This window comes from Vulpes vulpes, chromosome 5 (genome assembly GCF_048418805.1).
Source record: "Vulpes vulpes isolate BD-2025 chromosome 5, VulVul3, whole genome shotgun sequence".
Taxonomy (NCBI): Eukaryota; Metazoa; Chordata; class Mammalia; order Carnivora; family Canidae; genus Vulpes; species Vulpes vulpes.
The window spans coordinates 8,654,618-8,672,664 of record NC_132784.1 but is presented as its reverse complement, the minus strand read 5'-3'; the positions used below and the strand labels follow the sequence as shown (position 1 = coordinate 8,672,664).

At 41.6% G+C, this 18,047-nt stretch overlaps 1 protein-coding gene across 8 annotated transcripts in view; it reads right to left on the bottom strand.

The window, feature by feature from the left end:
- Positions 1-17,089, bottom strand: part of CLASP1 (cytoplasmic linker associated protein 1) — a 263,096-nt gene extending 246,007 nt beyond the window's left edge. For 6 of the 8 annotated variants that reach the window (XM_072757530.1, XM_072757533.1, XM_072757532.1 and 3 more), the window contains exon 1: positions 16,922-17,089. The gene's annotated coding sequence lies outside the window, so the exon portion shown is untranslated. Of the gene's footprint in view, positions 1-15,860; positions 16,150-16,921 lie in introns of those variants that run through there. The other 2 variants (XM_072757529.1, XM_072757531.1) reach the window with 1 other exon arrangement.
- Between the last annotated feature and the right edge of the window lie 958 nt (positions 17,090-18,047).

Below are 18,047 nucleotides of genomic sequence, written 5' to 3'. Positions count from 1 at the left end.
GACAACAATGTATATTCTATTGTTACAGAGTACACGCATTATTCTACATATGTCTGTCCCTTAATGATTTAAGAATCTGTTTGCACATAGACCAAGTTTAAGAAAAAAATTCTCTATTATCTAAATCTTAAATTTTTCATGGTACTCCCTACTTTTCATACTGCTTACATATCTCATATTCACATATTTTAAAAATCAGGTCTCCCCTTTAAAAATAAAAATCTCAGTTCTGGTACCATATTAACAGCTGGTTTCTAAGAGCAAAACCTATGAAAAAGGTAAGCTAAAAAGATACTTGCATGAGATTTTTTTAAGAGGTTTCTGAAACATGAAATCCCCACACTTAGGTGAATAAGAAGAGAGGGAAGCATTTGATATGTCATTTGATAGCATGACAGCTGACATGGCCATCCCAATTTCCCAAGGGAGCAGGGTTACACTCAGTTGAAAAAAGAAAACCCGATTAAGTACTGGTTATTCAATGTGAAGACAGAAGGTATAAGAAGGCTTGGGGTAGAGGAACAGGGAGAGTTACTATTACTGCATAAAAGTCAAACTATAAAGAAGTAATGTAGCCGTAGTTAAAATTTGGCTTTTGTTTCAGCACTATAGAATAAGCAAGGCAACTTCATATTTGAAACAGCACTTTCTAATTCACTAAGTAATTATACAAATGCTACTTTCCTTTATCCACCCCCAAAACCTCCCTATATGACTGTTACTCTCCTCCTATTTTACAGAAGAATTAACAGATTCAGAAGCAAAGCAACTTCCAGGATCACCCAGCACATGTGAAACAGAATCAGGATTTGAACCTGAACTCCAAATCCAGGGCTATTTCCATTAAGTCACAGCTATTGCTTCTTACCAATACAGATGGGTCTCTGTGTACTTTAGAGACCTATATATATATTTATAATTTAGGAAGGAGATTCACAAAGGAAGGATACATCCACCATACTTAATGTCACCAAAATAAGAGAAGAGCCTGAATCGAGAGAAGCAACTAGAACCTGGCACAGTACCACGTACTAAACAAGTACTCCATCATGAACAAATGAAGAAGAACCATATGCATCCCCACAAGTAACTCTAGGCGAGTAATCAGCAATCTTTAGTTCAGAGGGTTTAGGATTTCCTGCAGATGCTGATGGCAAGCCAAAGGCATCATCATTAAAAAGAAAAAGAGAAAAAAGAATGCATAACCACTGGGGGACACTACGTAAATGATAAACAGAAACTGTACTATTTCTGCAACTTCTTGTGAATCTGTAAGTATCTCAAAATGTAAAGAAGACAAAAGTGAAAAGATACACATGATATGGACAAGTGCTTGGCGCTAGTTTCCTAAATTCACTAAATACCTACTGTGCCGACAATCTGCCCAGCACTGCCTTCAAGGCAAGCTCCAAGTTCACTAGGGAAAGACAGACAAGAGAACAATCTATTTTAACACAGTATATCAAGGTGCTTTCTTATGAGACTACTTTTCTGATGACTCCCTAGTTAACAGGGGAAAAGGAAATACTGCAACAATGAAACAAATATAGGGGCACCACTGAGCAAAGGTCTGTCTTACTTGTATGCTGGCATGAAAACACATGCTTTGCTTACTCTCACCCTCCCAATCATTTCCTTTGCTTCCATTCTTGGCTCCAACAAGATTTATACTGAAGACACAGAATCTGACCAACTGGGAAATCCCACAGAGTGACAGAGCCTTCAATAATAAGGAGTCGTGTGGTTGAAGAAGATAGAGAACTGAAGGCTTTAGAGATTCATTTATTCATTGACAAATCAGATGGTATTAGGTTTAGCTTCAAATCTTTCTAATGCAATAAAGTGAAGCAGCAAAGAAAGAGAATTTGGAATATCAGCCAGGCGATGACAAAGACTACTGAAAAGTTTTCCATACAGCTTCCTACCCGCCCCAATGAAACCATACTTCAAGCATTACAGACTTTAAGACTGTACTTTATTAAGCTTACACATAAAGCTAGAGGAAATTCTCTATATTTCTCAGATCTATTCGAACACTGCTATTACTAAAATGACACTTGTACATTCATATTTTATGGCCTTAGGAAAAAAAAATTCCACAAGAAAAACACAAGAGATCTGTGCCTTAACCATGTTAGTATATATTGAATCATACCCACAGACACTCAGTTTCCAAACTGAGTTGTTACTGCCTCTTTATTTTTCCAGCATGATTTATTCCTATCCATCACTAACACCACTTTCTTTAAAATATCAAAAGACGTGAGGCGCCTGGGTGGCTCAGTCAGTCAAGCATCTGCCTTTGGCTCAGTTCATGATCCCAGGCTCCTGGGATCAAGCCCCACATCAGGCTCTCTGCTCAGTGGAAGGCCTGCTTCTCCTTCTCCCTCTGCCTGCTGCTCTGCCTATTGTGCTCTCTGTTAAATAAATAAATATCTTTTTTTAAAAATAGAATACTTAAAAATAAAGTATCAAAAGACATAACCCTCACTCTAGTCCTCCATTTAAACAAAAAGATCAGTTGAGAATGTAATTGGATATAATCAAACATGCTTTAATACACTGACAAGAATAAAATTCATAACTATCTAGGACAATTTGGAAACATCTATTGATAACCTATAAATAAATGTCTTGATCCCACAAGTACAAATCTAAGAATCTATGTAAGGAATTAATCCACCAAGTACACTGAAATGTATATATAAAGTTGTTCACTGTGGCTGTCTGTGCATGAAAATTTTTTTTACTTCTTTTTTTTTTTTTTTAATTTATGATAGTCACAGAGAGAGAGAGGCAGAGACATAGGCAGAGGGAGAAGCAGGCTCCATTCACCGGGAGCCCAACGTGGGATTCGATCCCGGGTCTCCAGGATCGCGCCCTGGGCCAAAGGCAGGCGCCAAACTGCTGCGCCACCCAGGGATCCCATTTTTTTTACTTTTTAAAAAAGATTTTAAGTAATCTCTACCCCCAACGTGCAGCGGAACTCACAACCCTAAGATCAAGAGCTGCACGGTCCACCAACTGAGCCAGCCACGCTCCCCCATGGAGAACTTTTTCAATGAAAATAACCCTAAATGTATAAGAACAAGGAATTGGGAAAGAAATTATCATACATCCAAACAACAACATACCATGCAGTCACTCTATATTAAAGACACGTTTTTCATGGCCTGAAAAAATATCTATGGTGAGTTTGCTGAAAAAAAGCAAGCTAGAAGGGTACCTAACATGCTCAGTTGGTAGAACATGCAACTCTAAATCTCAGGATCCTAAATTCATGCTCTACGTTGGATACAGAGTTTACTGAAAAATAAATAAATAAATGCATACATACATACATACATTTTCAAACAAGCTAGAAAACAGCATGTTTATGATGTCATAGGTTTATAAAATACAGAGTAGTCATATCCTGCATGCACAAAAAAATACAGACAGAAACAATATGCCAAAACGTTACTATATTTTCTAAAGTGAAAATGTACTATTTAAATAATTTTAAAAATACATGTTAAAAACAATCGTACTAAAAAAAAAAAAACAACCGTACTAAAAAAATAATACTAACAAAACAAAACAATGCTACAACCTATATATACATATAAAGGCTTATGTATGCATAGAATATCTAGAAGACCATCTGAAAAACCAGAAACACTGGCTGCCTCTGGAAATGGATGTGAAAGAATGTGGAGAAAAGGTGGAAGAAGAGTGACATTTCACTCTCTAGCCTTTGTACCTTTTAAGTTTTTTTGACCATGTATATTATCTAGTCAAAGGAAATATAAATTTTAAAACATTAAAGTACGATAATATTCTTTCTAGTTAAACCTAATATATACAGAAAGTTGTTTGTAAAGTCAAATTTAATTGTAATCATAAAACCATACGCATCACCAAGAATTAAAAACTACAGGGTGGCCTGGCTGGCTCAGTGGGTGAGCATGTGACTCTTGATCTTGGGGTCATGAGCTCAAGCCCTGCATAGAGCTTTAAAAAATTGAAAACTATAAAAAGAGTCAGTTATTCAGCAAATTGTCCATCTCTAGTCCTCCTCTCTAGAAAGCAACCTTGGTAACATATAAGGAAACAAAGCTTATTTCTGAACCTCATATCCAGCCATGGAATCTTTGCAAAGTCAAAAACAGAAAAACAAACAAGTAATGAGAAGAAAACAAGTGCTTGATTTGTTTTTTATCACTAAAGCATAGCCACATTTTAAGTGAAAAATGACATGACAAAAGAGTTATATACTTTTATAAAATTATATTTTTAAGTATATTAACTACAGGATTCTCATACTGCAGGCTGGGTTTTATTAAAACCTCTAAGATGGGAGCACCTGGGTGGCTCAATCAGTTAAGCCTCTGACTCTTGATTCCAGCTCAGGTTGTAATCTTAGGGTCACGGGATCAAACCCTGTGTCCAGCTCCATGCTCAGCAGTCTGCTTGTCCCTCTCCCTCTGCTTCTCCCCCTGCTCACTCTCTCTAATAAATAAATTTTTTAAAAAAAGAAAAGAGAAAAAAACAACTTCTAAGATGTATGATCTGGCAATATCTCTTAAATTTTTAAAGGTACATAACTTTCAACCCAAAATGTCAACTTAATGGGAATTTATTCATTCATGTCAAAATAAATTACTATAGAATTATTCTTTCTAGCATTATTTATAAAAGCAAGAGACCAGAAAAAACTAAATGTTTCTCAACACAGAGCTAGGTAAATTATGGTATGCCATACAATGGCATACTATTCAGCCACACTCTTCATTTAAAAAAATAATGTGTGTGGCATGTGTGGCTCAGTCACTTGAGTATCTGACTCTTGATCTCAGCTCAAGTTCTCAGGGTTGTGAGTTCGAGCCCCACACTGGGCTCCACACTGGGCATGGGGTCTACTGAAAAAGAAAAAAAAGGGACGCCTGGGTGGCTTAGAGGTTGGGCATCTGCCTTTGGCTCAGGGTATGATCCTGGAGCCCCAGGATGAAGTCCTGCATCGGGCTCCCTGCATGGAGCCTGCTTCTCCCTCTGCCTATGTCTCTGCCTCTCTCTCTCTCTCTCTCTCTTTTTCTCATGAATAAAGAAAATCTTTAAAAAATCATAATAATAATAATTCTATCAAGACCTTAGGGCTCTCTGCAAGATGCTAGTTTCAAACAGTATTTAATTAAATACTAATTAAATATTAATTAAATACTCTCAGCAATGGTGCTTTCTTGGCTTTTGTCTGTGGCCACTTCACAAAATGAGACCATGGTATTAATATGGCCAAGAGTCAGGCTCTTTACCCCACAAGCTAGGTCCCCAGCCAACATAGCTCTCTCACAAACAGAAAGCAAAAAACAAGACTCCAGAGCACCCAATCAGGGGTGCATACCTGGTTCAGGGTCTTACATACTTCAGGTCAAAACAGGGTAAGACACATCCCTTTCCCTACCCTTAGATTAGGAGCCCTTCCCTTTTCAGTTTTCCCACAGTAGCACAATTAACTCAGAAATCCTGTCTCCTTGCTTGTGTGACTGCCCTCTTAGCAGTGGAGCTCATTGGAAACAGGGCGGAGAGCCTTTCTCTCTGTCCTGTGGCACAATAGTTAAGTGTGCTGAGTGAAGATTCTGATCAAGGCATACAGTTTCTGCATTCTTTACTAAATACCCAGGATACACCTTAGAATAACTGCCTTTATTAAATGGCAGCAGTTTTCATGAAGGCTCTGTGTTTTTAGGTCCATTTCTCAACAACATTTACCTATACCCTTTCTGCATCCCCTCCATTCACCTTACCCCATCCCAAAAGAGGTCTAGCAATCAAGTGATTATAAGATGTTCTTTACCTTCCCAGCTGATATCCTTTCATGATTCTGCAAAATCATTAATACACAGGCTAAATATTGTTCCTTTGTCCAAACAAATGTTCCTTTAGCAATTTCAGAAATCTCCAAGTTCTAAAAAGCATGAGAGATTGGAAAGCTTTTCCCATCATGTTCACTTTAAAAATGCAATCACAGGGCAGCGCAGGTGGCTCAGCGGTTTAGCGCCGCCTTTGGCCCAGGGCCTGATGCTGGAGACACGGGATCGAGTCCCATGTCAGGCTCCCTGTATGGGGCCTGCTTCTCCCTCTGCCTGTGTCTCTGCCTCTCTATCTCTCATGAATAAATAAATAAAATATTTAAACAATAAAAATTAAATAAATTAATAATTAAATAAAATAAAAATGCAATCACAGGCCATAGGAAATCTCCTTGGCATGCCAATCACTACCAATAGGTAAACAAAATCAGGATCAGGCTAAACTACCATAACCATGAGCCCAGATCAGCAGCAAGAGATGCTGAGAGCCTTCCTTTTTAAAGAACCAACCCCCGCCCCACCCCCCCAGGATGGGATCCCCTGTCTGAAGGGTGATGTATTAAATGACAAAAACACTTCTTGAATCAAATTTTTTGCGTATAGATATAGCTATATACTACCTCTGGCCTTATTTATGAAGAAGTTGGGTCTATCTTTTTGTACACAGATATATGGCTATACATTCAGATACATACCAGGCCAACTTCTCCATAAAGAGGGCTAGAGGTAATGAAAGAAAACAGTCTGCATCACTTCCTTCTACTCTCCCTGGTATAAACCATTATTCTGACTAAGGGAGTTCAAGCTCTTGAATCCCTTCATTAGTTGACAATTATCCTGAAAGCATGTCAAATACAGGATTTGCTCTGACCTCTCTGATGTTATGTTGCTTAAAACTAGAAAATAAAAGATTAAATTAATTCCTTTTCTGTTTTCACTATTAATAAGGAATTGCTAAAATAAACAGTGGAAAATAACCACTGTGAGATAACCAGTATCTCATATGATGAAAGCGTTTATATATTGACATACTAAGAAATACCTACTTAAGAGTCAAAACCTAGTGGAAAACAGAACACCAAAGGCCAACCTTCAAACTGGGGCTTCCCTTCACTGACATCTGGATGATAGATTACAAAATGGGACTCCTAAGGGGGCTCTGATCACTTAGGACAATTAATATTAGACCCTACTGAACACTAAGGAGTTTGACATGAAGAAATCTGACAATACAGACCTAGAGAGAAAGATCAGATACTCCTTCACTAGTTAACTTCTGACATTTCTAGGCAAAAGCATTTTTTAATGATACTTAATGTTTTTGTAAGAAAAGTAACATACACTAATAATGCACAAACTCCAAATAATTTTTAAGGTAACAGCATTTCTGTATCACTCAGTGGCATATATATTTTGCTTTGGGTATTTGATTTCACTGCCTACCCTCTTTCATCCTTACCCACCCCGCCTCCCGTTTTCTTCCTTCAAAACAGGATAGGTGGATATTTTGTGTGTTACAGCTTTGCTGACATATGAGAGACATTTAATAAATGAGTTCCCTCTCTTCCTTTTAATTTTATCTACTTTTTTTTTTTTTTAATGTATATAGTTACTTTTAAGTGGTTTGTGTTTCAGAATAGATTGTGAGGACTTTCAGGGTAGGGTATGTATTTCTTTGTTTCCCCATTTCCAAACCTCTTTTGTCCCTGAACCGAAGGTAGATGTTCAATCACTGAGCCATCCAGGCATCCCTGGTTAAGAGTTTAATATTCAGAATATATAGGAACCCCTAAAAAGAAATCAGCAACAAAAAGACAACAATGCAATCTAATAATGAGCAAAGGATTTGAATACATAGTTCTCCAAAAAAGGTAACACCTTAGTCATGATGGAAAAACAAATCAAAAACACAGTGAGATATTATTTCACACCTATTAGAATGACTATAATTTTAAAAATAAAATAACGGAAAATAGCAAATGTTCACAAAGATATAGAGAAACTGAAACCCTTGTATATTGCCACTGGGGATGCAAACGGTACAGCCACTCTGGGAAAGTTCAAGTCCTCAAAAAGCCAAACAAAGAAATACCACACAACCAGTCTTTCTAGTCCTTTGGTATATACCCAAAAGAACTGAGAAGAGATTCAAACAGAAGTTTTTAAACCAATGTACATTGCAGCATTATTCACAATAGTCAAAAAGTGGAAATAACCCAAGCTCTAGCAATAGATTGAGATAAACAAAATGTAATATATACATACAATGGAGTATTATTCACTAATTAAAAAAGATTAACATTCTGATACATCCTATGACATGAATGAATCTTGAACACATTATGCAAAATGAATAAATCATAGAAGGAGAGATATTATATGATTCCAGTTACGTGAAATATCTAGAATAGGCAAATTTGTAGTGACTGAAATAGATTATAAATTACCAGGGACTGAGGGAGAGGGAGGAAGGGGATTTATGGCTTAACGGTTATTGGGTTTCTGTTTGGAGTAATGGAAAAGATTTGGAAGCTGACTCTAATGATGGTTGCACAACAGTGTGAATGTAATTAATGCCACTGACTGATAGTCTTAAAAATGGCTAAAATGGCCTATTTCATGTTATATATAGTCTAATCACAATAAAAAATAAATTAAAAAGAAAAAAAGGTTACATTATGTCTGTAGTGATCAGGATTGTCCAAGGATAAATTTCAAATCAGGGACTCAAATCTAAAAGAGACTGTAGGTCATCTTATCTATAACCTTCATGGAAACCCTAGTGGGAAGCTTACGTCCTATATCCTTCCTGACTAGTAAGAAGGCATCTCTAGATGCCACCAGATGCTAAGAGCAGACTTTCTCCCAAGACAGCCCACCGACCTTTAATGAATGAGGAATAATCTGTGCTGGAAAAACAGAAATAAATGGAAAGGAAGCTAAAGAATCTGGGAGCCAAACTCTGCCACTTTGCAGCTGTTTGTGCACAAATTATTCAACTTTTCAAAACCTCAGCTTCCTCTCATTAGAAAATGAAAATCTCATCTGCCTTTAAGTGTTGCTCTCAGAATTGGCAAAAGCATACCTAGAAAAGGTTGGGTGTTCAATCCGTGGAGGTCATTGACATTATGACACTGGGTTTACCTACCTACTACCCCTGAGCCAACCAAAGGCTGAGCAAGACATGGTTTGGGTCTGGAGAGCTCTATGACTTACCAGAACTAAAATAAAACAAAACGATCAGCACCATGAGCAGACTTGAGACAAGGAGATGTTTTAATGCAGTTCAATTACTCTTAGAAAGACTGGTTTATTGTTCCTAGAATGAACCAGGCTACTCTACATTAGGAAGGACACTGCTACACAATCATTCCCTCTATACAACAGGCCTCTGTTAGTATGTCTGAGCAACCGTTCATAACAGTCTGCCTCTACCCACAGGAAAGACACACTTCTGGAAAGAAACCGAGCAGAAAATGAGCTTGAAGATAGTCCTGAGGCAGCTCACAAACTTTGTTGCTTCAGAATCACTCTGGAAATCTCTTTAAAAAGCAGATGCCTCACCCCCATCCCCAGATATTCTGATTACTAAATATTTAGGCAGGGCCCTGGAGTACAAAAAAAACATTTGAAGGTAGAAGATGAAAATGTAATTAAGATTACATTCTGATGTTGACACACTATTCTGTTCCACAAAGCAAAGGCTGCATTTTCCTCCACATCTGGAAATGCAAGCACTTTAGCAATGCAGGGCAGGAGTGAAAACCAAGGAAGTAAGATTAACTGCATGTAATGCCCAATATAAATTGCATACAGTTGGTTCATATAAAAGTCCATCATTACTGCTTATTCTGTCTTAAAATAAATGAAAAATAAAAATAAATTTTTATTTTAAAAATAAAAATAAAAATACCATTCTACATCTTTCAGAGTAACAAGAAATACACTTAAAATAAATTACCTGAAGTTGGTAAAATTTCTGTGGAACTATTACATTCTTAGGGTCTGGGAAAATTATTAATGGTTACAACTTTTTGGTCAGCAATCAGGCAATATGTATCAAAAGTCACCCAATACTCACTTCAAATTTATCCTAAAGAAACAACACAAGAGAAGCAAACTATATGCAAAAAGATAGTCACGGTTGTAGTATATGTAATTTAAAAGGGGGTGAGGGGGGTACCCGGGTGGCTCAGTGATTGAGCAACTGTCTTTGACTCAGGTCATGATCCTGGGGTCCTGGGATCAAGTCTCACAACGGGCTCCCAGTGGGGAGCCTGCTTCTCCCTCTGCCTATGTCTCTCGGCCTCTCTGTGTCTCTCATGAATAAATAAATAAAATCTTTAAAAAGCAGGAAGGGGGGGCACTCCTGTCTGGCTCAGTCAGAAGAGCATGAGACACTTGATCTTACGGTCATAAGTTCAAGCCCCACTGAGTGTAGAGATTACTCAAATAAATAAGTAAACTTAAAAAAAAAAAAAGGATACTTATATATCAAGGATCCCAGTTTTCCAAAATTTGCCATATAAATTCAAATATGACAAAGCTACTAAAAAATCTAAATGACGCATATGTCATTACATGGGAAGTAATCGCAAAACATGCAAGACCTAGTATTACTAAAAAGTACATACGGGGCAGCCTGTGTGGCTCAGCGGTTTAGCGCCGCCTTCAGCCCAAGGTGTGACCCTGGAAACCCAGAACTGAGTCCCAGATCAGGCTTCTGCATGGAGTCTGCTTCTTCCTCTGCCTGTGTCTCTGCCTCTCTCTCTCTCTGTATGTGTCTCTTGTGAATAAATAAAATCTTTAAAAAAAATTTTTTTAATTAAAAAATAAAATAAAAAGTACATACGGACAGCTTCAAAGGATGATACATTGAGAAATAATAACTTCTGTTAGGATGGCTTGATGTGGCTTTACCCCCTCTGGTCTCTCAAGTTACTGTGCTATTGCCATGTAATTGTAATAAGATTATATATAAATTTAACTGATTTTGCTTGGAATGTTAACCTGGAAAACACTTACAGAAACAAGCAGAAAATGGATTCAACCATAATGAACAACATAAACTCACCCAAATATTCCATGGTAACAAGACAGTCCCAAGGCCAGTTTTGGATATTTTTCACAAAAAGATCCATCTTCCCAGATACATATGACTATTAAACCTTGAATTTACATTTTTTTTGTAAAAGTATAAACACACTAAAAGAAAGGAGGAAATCTGGTGTGGCAGCTATTCATATGGCAAAAAGATCAGGTTTCATGAACCATAACTTCAATAATACAACAAAATTATGTAGCTAAGAACCACTGACAGGAAAAGAACATTTAAGTTGAAAAATAGAAGATCCCACTCTCGTCCTAGCTCTATCTGAGACTGGGATTTAACTTGCAGGTCTTAGTTTCTCATTTGTAAATTGATAGGATAATGTTGTTATCTAACCTATCTACCTCTCAGGACTTTGAAAGGAGCAAGGAAGATTATGAATGTAAAAGTACTTTGAAAATCGAGGGTTTTATCCCCCATAAATCTGGCTACTAATGTCCACAATAGCCAAACTGTGGAAGGAGCCTCGGTATCCATCGACATGAATGGATAAAGATGGATGTGGTCTACATGTACAATGGAATATTTCTCAGCCATTAGAAACGACAAATACCCACCATTTGCTTCGACGTGGATGGAACTGGAGGGTATTATGCTGAGTGGAGTAAGTCCATTGGAGAAGGACAAACATTATATGGTCTCATTCATTTGGGGAATATAAAAAATAACGAAAGAGTATCGATAAAGGAGAAAGGAGAGAAAATGAGAGGGAAATATGAGTGAGGGTGACAGAACATGAGAGACTCCTAACTCTGGGAAATGAACAAGGGGTAGTGGAAAAAGGAGGCGGGTGAGGAGATGGGGTGACTGGGTGACGGGCACTGAAGGGAGCACTTGTCGGGATGAGCACTGGGTGTTATGCTATATGTTGGCAAACTGAACTCCAATTAAAAAAATACCAAAAAATAAGTAAATAAATCTGGCTATTATGTATTATTATGAAGACAGAAACCTGTAGCTACCAAAAACGAGAACAACTGTTTAGAAGGATACATTTTCAAACTGATAAGTGGGTATGCCTCCCAGGGGCCTGAGATCTGGGGCTAAGCCCTTCCCTTTACCTGCATTATTTGAATCCTTCAGGAGAATCTATTCATCTATTACTTGGTAATTTTTTTAATTTGTAAAAAGCAAATACAATCACTAACAAAATCAACATAGAGTGCAGGGTTCTCGGACTTTAGAGTTTTTTGTTTTGTTTTGTTTTGTTTTAAGAATCACCTGGGGATTGTTAAAACTGGCTATCCCAGTCTCACAGACTTAAGTGACCAAAATCTCTATATGGATTGGAATAAATAAATTCAGACCATTTGGATTTTAAAAATCCAAATGCCTGGGTGCCTGGGTGCCTGGGTGACTCAGATAATTAAGTGTTTGCCTTCAGTTCGAGAGTTGTGATCCCAGGGTCCTGGGTTGGGGAGCCCCACGTCCAGCTCCTTGCTCAGCGGAGAGCCCACTTCTAATCTCCCTCTGCCCCACGTCCAGCTCCTTGCTCAGCGGAGAGCCCACTTCTAATCTCCCTCTGCTTGTGCGCTCTGTCAAATAAATAAAATCTTAAAAAAAAAAAAGAGCCTCAAGTGATTCAGGTGAGTTGATTATTGCTTCTTATGCTACATGTCATTAATACTAAACTCTGACACAAATACATAGTAGGAATCCCATGTACACCTACTTACTATATATGCCAGTGATGACTCTCAACCCTTGACATGTATTATCTCATTTAACCCTTACAACCCTGTAAGTAGGTACTACTGTTAAAAATGCCCTCTCCTCACCCTTTTTTTATAGATGAAATTATTAAAATATAAAGAGAGGACTTAACAGGCCCATGGCACAAAGTCACAGTGCTAGTAAGTGGCAGAGCCAGAACATACAACAAAGTTTGAAAACACTTGATACAGTTTCTTAACCTAAGACAACAGCTGTATACTCTGGTCAGGTCACAGAAATTACTGTTTCATTTCAGATATTGCATTTAAAAAACACTAACAAAAGAGAGTTGCCTGAAGGGGACAGGGCACCTGGCTGGCTCCATCGGTAGAGCGTGGGACTCTTGACCTAGGGGTTATAAATTCAAGCCCCATGGTGGGTGTAGGGATTACTTTAAAAAAATAAAATCTCAGGGTACCTGAGTCACACAGTCGGTTAAGTATCAAATTCTTGGTGTCATCTCAGGTGCTGATCTCAGCACAGAGCTGGCTTGTGATTCTCTCTCCCTCTCCTCTCCCCCTCCATGCATGCAAGTCTGTGCTCCCGAGCTCTCTCTCTCTCAAATAAATACATACATCTTTTAAAGTAAAATCTTTAAAAAAAAAAAATGAGGGAACAAAGGATCTAGGGCTGTTTACATATTTCCAGCATAACTGGCATCACTTTGTAACATTTTATCCCCCTATTAGACTGTGAGCCCTTCAAGTATGAGGACCATGCAGTCTTTTCAACTGTACCCTTATGGTACCTGGTTTAATAAATTAATTCATCAATAAATGAATCTACAGAAGGCTTGATGACTGTCCTACAAAATGAAAGGCTATTATGTGAAGAAACAGACTTAATTCATGTTGCTTCAGCAAGTACAACCAAGAATAGGTAACGGGAGCAGCAGATTTTGGTACAGTCCAAACTAGCTTTCCAGTAACCAAGACCTGTATAATAACAGAGAAGTACCTCTGCAACGTGAGGCTGATAATCATAATAGAGCAGACAAAAGGTAGGAGAGTGGTCTATGGAGCCCTAAGAGCTCTTCCAAAGCTCAAATTCTTCTATTCTAATTTATGATACTTTTGTTCAACCTTTCACATTTCGTACATTTACTATGACTAGTTACACAAATCCTGGTAGTAAGTACAGAGGATACCACAGTGTTGTATAAACTCCCAGTGTCCTCAAGGATTCTAGAGGAGAATAAAAGCACAGGCATCACCCTTTCGGGGAGGGAGATAATGGATACAACAGTAATCAGCAAGGAATGAGATTTCCAGGCATGAATCAAAAGGGAAGTCAACACAGGCATTAGGAAAGAAAGCCATCAGGGTGCCTGGGTGCTGGCTCAGTGGTTGAGCATCTGCCTTCAGCTCAGGTCTTGATCCCAGGTCCTGAGATCAAGTCCTACACTGGTTCCCCACAGGAAGCCTGCTTCTCCCTCTGCCTATGTCTCTGCCTCTCTCTGTGTGTCTCTCATGAATAAATAAAAATCTTAAAAAAAAAAAAAAAAAAAGGAAAAATGCACCATCATTTGAGTACCCTGGAGCCATATTTTTAGAGATCCATGGGGGTAGGTAGATTGGGACTGCCATTAACAATCTCTGGGAAAAAAAGCAGGCAGTATGTCAGTAATGGTCTGAGCATAAAGGAGGCAGGAAACCCTAGGGTGATGAAGACCCACCAGAAATAATAACTAAACTCTGGCTTAAAAAGAGAAGAACTTTGGAGGTCATTTAGTCAAAAAGGTTGCCCTGCTTGCACTGGATAAAGAAAGGTTTGTTTACTTTCTTAAATTACATTTTACAAACCAAATATTCTATCATTAATGACTTATCCTTTGCTTAGTTTTGAGTCTTTTTTTTTTTTTTAACTAATAGATCCTTCTCTTATTTTCTAGGAAACCTTTTAGATGATTGTTTTTCCCGCAGTTATCAAAACTGGCAGTTTTAATACTCTTAGTCTAATATTATAATTTTTCAAATGGCTGTAATATTTACCAAGAATACTAAATTAAAGTCTTTTCGTCTAAAATCTTATGATTTTATAAATAGAAGATTGTTAAGAAGAAATGGAATCTCAAAAATAAATTTAAGTCCCAGATCCAAGAAACTATCTCTCACTCAACTTATAAATTGTGGGACTGAGCCCACCTAAGAAAACAGAATTAACAAACTACTGAAGCAAAAAAAATGTAAATCCAAAACCAATGAACATAACACACATGAACAATAAACTTAATGCTCTTTGGCCAATCATTTCTCAACATCCCTGTCAAACTATTTTAAGGATCTGAAATCTTGCTCTATAAAAAGTAAGTTCCCATCATCGGAACTACACTTAAGAGATTCTATCGGAGTGGTTACTGGAGCGTAAACACCAAGCTTCAGTTTTTTTCTTTCCTTTCAGTATAAAAAAAATGCTTACCTCATTTAGATAAAGTTGAGTCTCTGGCCCAAATCCTGACATACCAGGAGATCTAGGCTTTCAATTCTAACCCTAATTTAAGGTGTAAGGTTAGCATAGGCCTTTTTCCATATTTACCACTTAGATCGTAACATGGGGATATGATATTTGACAGTCACTTCAAAGGACTTCTCAGTTTGGTTAACCTTAGTTAGGGAGGACATAAAGCTAGGGCTGAAAACACGGCAAAAATCAAAAACTTTAAAAGCAAAAATAGTGCTGCTGCATGCATGTTATTAGCTAACAAGCCAGGAATTACAGAAACAGCTTTGAGTAACAATTACTAAGAAAGGCGCAGTCGCATGATTCTACAAAAATGAATAAGAAAACAACTCACAAAAATTTAAATCTTTCTTAGCAAATGGAGAAGATAAATAACACGCACTAATTCTGGGACATTGTGGTTTTTGTCTTTATCAATAATGTCTCTGCATCAATGTTACTATTCTCCCACTCCCTCTATGAGCAAAAAGGAGCCCACTGTCCAGGATCCCTCATACCAAGGGCTCAGGGAGTGTCACAAATAATAACAGTAATAAAAGCAACAATCTCCAAAGCTGGAATTTCTTCGGGGCTCGTGGCACCAGAAAAAGGGGACAAGGCACATGGCAGCATGCAACTATTTCTCCCTTCTGACTCTTCTGCAAATCACAGCCTCCCAAAGGACTGGAGAACCCAAAAGCTCTCGCTGCCACATCTACAAATTAAAGTCTCCAGACCAAAGGACTCACAGAGGTTCCATGCACGGCCGGGACTGAATGAACGAACCCCACCAGCGATGAATTCATCCGGATGCAACAAACCATGCTTCAAAGGGCTCTGCCTAAGTTTGTTGTTGTTGTTGTTGTTGTTGTTGTTTTAATCTTGGGAACAAACACAACTATCTCAATGACATTATGTAATAAGTCAAGACTCTGGAAAACCCCATACTCATCCGAGCGGCTCGGAAATTCGATTAGGTCCATTGTACCCAACCAGGCTAACGTGCAAGACCACACACTCGTCTCCGTCAGGGCGGCTCTGCCAATACCAAAGAACAACAAAGGCAAGTTGAGGAGGCTGCACCAGGCTTACCTCGGCGCTGGTCGGCGGCCCTGCCCCGCTCGGGGAGGCAGCTCGGCGCGGGCCCCGGGGGCCGAGGGACCCTGCGCATCCCGCGGGGGGCCCGGCTCGGCTCGGCTCGGCTCGGCTGGGCTCGGCTGGGCTCGGCTGGGCTCGGCTCGGCGCCGCTCGCGCAGCTTTTGTCTGGCCCGGCCGGGAGCCCCGCGAGCCCCGCGAGCCCCGCGAGCCCCGCGAGCCGCGGCCGCCCGCTCCCCGGCACCCCTGCCCTGCGGAGCCTCCTCCACCCCCCGCTCGCCGAGCACCGGCTGTGCGCTTCTCCCCTCGCCCCTCCCCTCGGAACCCCGGGCTCCGTTCGAACGCGACCGGCCGCTCGGCTGGCTCCTGCCGCGGCGCGGGGAAGCCCCGGGGCAGGAGGGGCCCAGGGTGGGGTCCGGGCGAGGACGCGAGACGGGGGCACACAAAGCCGCGCTGACCCCGCGGCCGCCCCGCTCCCCCTGCAGAGCAGCCCGGGGTCAGCGAGCGGCCCGCAGGCGGGATAAACAACCCTCCCCCCGCGCTCCCCGCCCGCCCCCCCGGGGCCGCCCCCTCCCCCTCCCCCCAAAGTGCCCCCGAGAGCCGATGACAGCGCCGGACCTCGCCCCCACCCAGACCCGGCGCCCGCCGCCGCAGGCGACGCGCAGAGGCCTCGGAGGGCTCAGCCCCAAGATCCTCGCCCTAACCGGGCACTTACCGCCGTATTATTCGCTACTGTTGCCGCTGCAGCCCAGACAGCCGCCGCCTTCTCCTCCACCCCAATGAGGTTAAGCGCCTGGTGCGGGGATTAAAAAAAAAAAAAAAAAAAAAGAAGCCGAGAGCGCCTGCGCAGTGCAGTCTCCCTTTTACCGCCACCAACCCGGCTGGACCATAGAGAGCGCAAACCAAGCCCAGAGAGGCGGCTGCTCTCTATGGTGACGCCCCGCGCAGGCGCAGGACCGGCCGCCCGGGCTTCGGGAGCTGCAAATCCCGGGAGCTCGTTCCCCCTCCGAGAACGTTAATTGACCCCGGCAGGGACCCGTAGGGCGAAGGTTCTTTAAGGGAAGCGTGAGCCGGGTGCCTTTGGGGCCTCTGGGAAGTTGCGGCAAAATTCAGGCTGGGCCACGAGGCTCGGAGGTGAGAGCCGCGGAGACAGAGAACCACACAGCGGGGAGCGCAATGAATAGAGCTGAGAGGGAGTCAGGAAAGCCCGGAGAAAAGCCGTCCGGCCGGGACTTCCTGCGGTCGGGGTCTAATGCCTGCCGGAAACCGACTTCCCCTTCTGGGTGACGCGCGTCCCGCCCCCACCACGGGGCGGCCGAGATGAAGGAAATTGTGCCCTGCGGCTTTCCGTACCGCGGCTGGCGTCCGTCCGCGCTTCCCTGCCCCGCCGGGCGCCGGCGCCTGAGCCGGAAGCACAACTCGGAACGGTGCGCGGCGCTCCTGGGAGCGGAGCAGGGGGCCGGCCGCAGCCCCTTCTTCCCTCTCGCGTCACTTTCGGATGACACGTGGGAACGCGTTTCGGAGGGTAGAGAACTGTGCGAATAACAGGGCCGCCCTTGAGGACCCGAAGGAGCCGCGCTTCGGCCGTGTCGAGCCGCTGTGTGCGCAGGTGGTTGGACGCCGAGAGTCCGCCTGGAATCCCACGCCGCGTCGACGAAAGCCCTCCGGGACCGAGCCGACCTCCCCCACGCGCGGAGCCCAGCGCACTGAGTGCTCCCGGCAGCTCGTGAACGCCGAGCCCCGCGGCGGCGGAGGGTGTCGGTGTGCGGAGCGGGGCGCGGGAGAGCGGCGAGGGGACGCCCCTGCTGCCTGCAGGCGGAGGCGGGGCCTGGGCCCCGGGA